Source organism: Lontra canadensis, unplaced genomic scaffold (genome assembly GCF_010015895.1).
Source record: "Lontra canadensis isolate GAN:19392208 unplaced genomic scaffold, GSC_riverotter_1.0 scaffold1, whole genome shotgun sequence".
Taxonomy (NCBI): Eukaryota; Metazoa; Chordata; class Mammalia; order Carnivora; family Mustelidae; genus Lontra; species Lontra canadensis.
In genome coordinates this window covers 69,431,029-69,436,836 of record NW_022630995.1, presented here as the reverse complement: position 1 = coordinate 69,436,836, position 5,808 = coordinate 69,431,029, and the positions used below count along the sequence as shown (strand labels likewise).

Here is a 5,808-nt window from a genome sequence, read left to right as displayed (position 1 = left end):
GATTGTGTATTTTGTACTACCTCTTAGTTTAATGAAATGGTGTTATTGAATAAGTTTGCAAAACATATGCACAGGTGTTATATTTTCTGAGATCATTTACCTCTAACAATCCCCTTCTGTTGCTTTTATACATGAACAAGGCGAAGATAAACTATTCAGTCACATATTTCTATCTATCTACTGTCTTTTGGAATTGAATGTTCCTATGGAGAGCTTTGAGATAGATGATTTTTTCCCCCTCATTCATTCATTCATTTGACACATATCTATTGAGCTTCTACCATTGGACAGACACTATTCTAGGTACTGATTGTACAGAAATAAACATACATGCAAATATCTCTGCTCTCCTGGAGCTTAAATTCTAGTGGGAGGACACACACAATAAACAGAATGAATAAATAACAAATTACCTATATTGTATAGATAGATAAATATAATTAAACAAGAAAAGGAGGGATATAGAGTGCCAGAGTGAGGGTTACTTTAAATGGGGCAGCCAGGAAAAGAATCCATGAGAAGTGGACATTGCAAGACTCATATCCTCATCAAGACTCATCATCCTCATATCCAATGCATCAAGAACATTCTAGGCAGGGTGAACAGCATGTGCAAAGGCCCTGAGGTGACCATATCTGGCATATATGAGGAAAAGTATGGAGGTCTCTTTATCTGGAGCAAATGAGGTGAAAAGAAGAATAGAAGAGATGAGGTCAGAATGCTAACTGAGGTTAAGATCAGGTTGAGCTTTATAGATAATTTTAGAAATTTGATTTATATTACAATGAGAGGTAAAAACACTGGATGGGTTTGATTAGAGAAGTGACAGGGTCTGACTTAATGATTTAACCAAAATAGTTTGGCCACTTGTAGGTGACTTTAAATTTGTTGTTGTTTGTCTTCTCCTCATGGATACTCAGAGAAAACTTAAAATATTTTTATCTTTGAAGTATAAAAACTTTCTCAGCATATTCATATGAGTTGTAGTGGTTTTATATTACTCTTTTTTAAAATAACATACTGTGTCTTTTGACTCACAAAGTTGGCTCTTTCTTTATTTGGGGGAAGTTTTCTTCTGTATTACCTTTTCATGTCTTCTCAATTTCATTTACTATTTAATATTTCAGGGGCACCATTTATCTGTTTGTTGAAATGCTGGTGTTTGTCCTCCTGCTATCATTTTTGTTTTAAATACTTCCCTATATTTGCTTCCTCTGTATTTGGTATATAAGTTTCTCAAAACTATCCCCCACATATCACTGTTATTTTTCTCTCATTTTCATTCCTTCCTGGTTCATATTTATTTATTGTTTCCTAGCTATTTGTGGTCTTCAGCTTTTTTTATTACCTTTCCCTTTAAAACTTTTTATTCTATCATTTATTTTTCCTCTCACATCTCATCTCATAGATAATTTTATTTTTTGTCTAAAGCAAAGTCTAAAAGTCTAATTCCTTTGAGTGTGCTTATTCTAGGAAATCTTTTTAAACTTATTCCATTTTTAAACCTTTTTTCCTGCTTTAGTATTTTTGTGTTGTTGATGAACCTTTGTATTTATGCTTTTCATTTTTGAAAGGGGATGGTGCTGTCTAGGCCTTCTCATTGCCCCAAATTGGCTGGGTGGTTTCTATTTTGCTCCCTTCTGGTTTTTTTTTTTTTTTTTTCCATTTTATTTTATTTTATTTTATTTCTTCTCAGTGTTCCAGCATTCATTGTTTATGCACCACATCCAGTGCTCCATGCAATTCGTGCCCTCCATAATACCAACCACCAGGCTCACCCAACCCCTCACCTCCCTCCCCTCCAAAACCCTCAGTTTGTTTCTCAAGCATCCACAGTCTCTCATGGTTTGTCTCCCCCTCTGATTGCCCCCAACCTACTTCTCTCTCCATCTCCCCATGTCCTCCATGTTATTCCTTATGCTCCACAATTAAGTGAAACCATACAATAATTGACTCTCTCTGCTTGACTTATTTCACTCAGCATAATCTCACCGGGTCCTCTTTGCACCCTCATCTTATAATGTGAGCTTGAGGCAAGGTGTCAATGGTGTAATGTCACCTTCTGTTTCTGAGATTTGGGGGATAGTTGCTGGAAAGAACACTCATACCTACAAGAGACCTCCATTTTATGTCTCTATTTCTTTCTCCATAGTTATTATTTTTTTTTAAAGCAGTGTGTGGTAAGACTGAATCTTTTTTCCAAATGAGGTAGAATAGTTCTATCATTTTAAACACACACAACACTTAGGAGGCTTGTTTTACTTAGAGTGGAAAATTATGCTAGGAACAAAGTCAACAAAAAGTAAAAAAACACAGGGACGCCTGGGTGGCTTAGTCAGTTAAGCATCTGCCTTCAGCGTCATGATCCCAGGGTTTTAGGATGGAGTCCTGCATCAGGCTCCTTGCTCTGTGGGGAGCCTGCCTCTCCCTCTGCCTACTGCTCCCCCTGCTTGCACGTGCTCTCTCTCTGTCTCTCTGATAAATAAAATCTTAAAAAAAAAAAAAAAGTAAGAATACTTTAAAAAAAAAAAAAAGAAAAGAAACCACAAAAAGTAGCAGGAAAGAAAACCAGTTAAGTGCAGCTCCAAGAGTCCAGCAGTTCTTTGGGTCATGGTTATCCACAACCCCACGTGGGCATCTGTCTGTGCGACCATCCTGCACACTGAGCTCGAGGTGCACTATATGTATTAGGGGCCTGCTCTCACATGGAGACCTGCAGATGTCCTCAAATCCCTCCAACTGAACTTCAACAGGACAGTCAAAAGGAGATTATTCTGTCCCTGCAGCTCTGCCTGCCCCTGATGCCACCCTTAGGAAGGGCCACAGGTCTCTAAGCTCCTCTGCTTGGAGTTACAAGCTGAGCTTGGAGTGGGGAGACACTTTCCAGAACCAGGCTTTGTTGCAAGTGGTTTTGTTTTTTGAAAAAGGTGTGACTTCTTTAAGGAATTTTAAGACCATCTGCATTTTTGTGTTTTCGGTGCTGAGGTGAACCCCAACCGCATGGCCCTCTACCCACTGAGATAACATGCTTCCAGAGCAGGTGAGAGACAATGTCTCATTCTGGCATCACAGAGTTAATCTAAAAGTAAGAAAAACTGTTCTGATGGAGTAGACACTTACATGGGAACTGGAGGCAAGAATTAATAGGTTACGCATTAGAAGCCCTGGGCGCACAACATCCTGACTCTGTAGCTTCCAAGACCCTGGGGCTAACAGACCAAGAGCCCTGGTTCAGAGGAAGCCTCTTCTCTTAAGCCTCTCCTCCGGGTAAACCCTAGACTCATTATAATGTATTTGCATTGTGGTTTTAGCTCCCCTACCTTGTGGGACTGCTGCCTGGAAGATTCCCATAGAAACCTGGTAGGGTCAAAACCTCCCCCTCCCAACCTGTGGGAGGAGTGCCCCAAATGACTGGAAGCAGCCTCTATTAGAGATCACCCTGTCCAGGACCCAAGACTCTCCCACCCCCATAAAAACAAAGTACCCTTGTAGCCTCTGGGCAGTTGCCACCTCTGGGCCTGCCCACTCTCTCTTCTTGAGAATGTACTGTCCTTAAGAAACTGCTTTGTGCTTGCTCCTTTCCTTCTGGCTGTCTTTCTTGGAGCGTGGGTCCTCATGTAAATCTTTCGTGGGGAATCCAAGAACTGCAACCTCCATTCACACAGTGCAGTTTCTCTTAGTGGGAATTAGTCTCAGTTGCTCCTTTGGGAGGTCCTTCTCCCTGCCTGCTGCCTGCTGCAGTCCACACTCAGGGTGAAGCTGATGCTTGTGCTGTCTTCCGTCTTGACCAGCCTCTGCTCTGGCCACTCTAGTTGCTGTTCCTGTGCTCTGTGGGCAAAGAGGCCACCACGTATTCACATGTGGCCAGCTTGTGCATAGGACTCGACACTGCATTGTTCACTGGGTCGTGGACGGCAGCAGGGACTGGCACCATGTGAGTCCTGTTTTGTGTTACAGTTTTTATGGGCAACTGCTGCTGACCTGGAGGTACCTGTTGTGCTGCGGTGACTGTCTGGACAGGGGCGGTCTGTGACGTCTGGGTGATCCGGCCAGCAGTGCCTGGTGTGACATGGCTAATCGCAGGAATAGGTTCTCTTTTCACCTTTACTTCTTTGTGATCTCCCTTCTCTTGCGTCTCTGCCTTAGGAGGGGCCAGCATGGCCGCCCGAGCGACCACTGCCTGGCTGGTGACAGTGTGTGTGTTCTCTGGGGCCAGGCTGGCCCTGCTGGTGATAGACGCTGCTGGGATCTGATGGATGACATGCACTCTCTGCACAACAAGCTGCCAGGAGGCCGAGGTGGTCACGGGGCTGTGACCGTGTAGGTGACAGGCCTGATGGTTGGTGGCAGCTGCTGCTGCATGGCAATTAAAAAGCGCCAGCTAGACAGTCCAGTGTGCTCTGGGCAGACAGGGCCTCTTGGATGACAGCCAGTTTGGACTCAGGCTCCAGGGTGGCTGGTGAACTTTCTTTTAACAGGCTCTTAGGGGTCTGGGCACCACTGCAGTGAGCAGACAGCACTCCAGTGTGATTGGGAAAGGCTGGGGCACTTCTAGATGAGAGAGGTCCCAGGGGGGTTTTGAAGCAAGGCCACGCCCCTAGGCCATCTATTCTTAGAAGCCTGCTCTATTAATTTGCTTTCAGAGGTAGGATCTATCCTCCAGAATAAGCCTTTGCCTGGTTCTTCCCCGGGAACCTGGTATTTTTTTTTTTTTTTTAAAGATTTTATTTATTTATTTGAGAGAGAGACAGTGAGAGAGAGCATGAGCGAGGAGAAGGTCAGAGGGAGAAGCAGACTCCCCATGGAGCTGGGATCCCGATGTGGGACTCGATCCCGGGACCCCGGGATCATGACCTGTGCCGAAGGCAGTCGTCCAACCAACTGAGCCACCCAGGCGTCCCGAACCTGGTATTTTGATGAAATAATGATTCAGAGAGATTGCAGCAAATTGAATTCTCCCCATCCTTGTCCACAGTTCTGTAGTATGGATAGTTTTTAGTGATGTATAAATTCTATTTAGGGTGAGTTGTTTATCAGGAACCATTGTAATTGCTTGTACAATCAATTGTGCATAGGAATAAGGTGGCTTTTGACTCCTCTTCTAAGCTGTCTCCACCGGAAGCTTCTTTTTCATTTTCTGGCTGCAGGTTGTCGGCCATTAAATTGAGGTCAGCTGGTATCACACAGCCCATTTTGTACCCCGAAGGGCCTGCTCCCCGGGGGCTGGATGAGCAGGCGTTTGCAGCACTGACGCCTTCCGTGGGGAAGGGAAGGGGACTGATGCAGTGGGCTAAGGTGTCTGGAAAGTTGATGCTCAGGGGCAAGATGTAGGCGGGCACCACAGCGGAGCCTAGTGCTACTCCCTCTTCTCAGCGAACCTGATCTCGGTGTTTGTGTCTGGGAACCTAAACGCGCATGTGTGATAGCTGCCCCGGCAGGCGCTGACGCCTCTGGAGCACGCAGCTCCGGAAGGCGCCATTCTCGCTGAGGCAGCATGGGAAGCGTCCGCCGCTGGCGGGGGCGTGAGGCAGTGGTGGTGGCCCGGCGAGGTGAAGCTCGAGTGGCCCACGGTCACGTCCATTGAGCCCTGCAACAAGTTGCGCCTGATAATTACCAAGTGCTTCTTCATCAGGTACTGGAACTCCTGGCTCTGGAAGTGCGCCAGGTCTCCGTCGTGAGGCGGGACCCGCCATGTGCCTGAGAGTGTCCTGGCAGCCTTCCATGGCGGCCATGGAGCTGAGGGCCACAAGAGGATGCCTGGAGAGCGACAAGTGGACGCTTCTCCATAGTATTGATTGACTGAGTCAT

General features: G+C 45.5%; 1 pseudogene; it reads right to left on the bottom strand.

The window, feature by feature from the left end:
• Positions 1 to 3,692: 3,692 nt before the first annotated feature.
• On the bottom strand, positions 3,693 to 5,479 carry LOC116865389 (annotated as a pseudogene).
• Between the last annotated feature and the right edge of the window lie 329 nt (positions 5,480 to 5,808).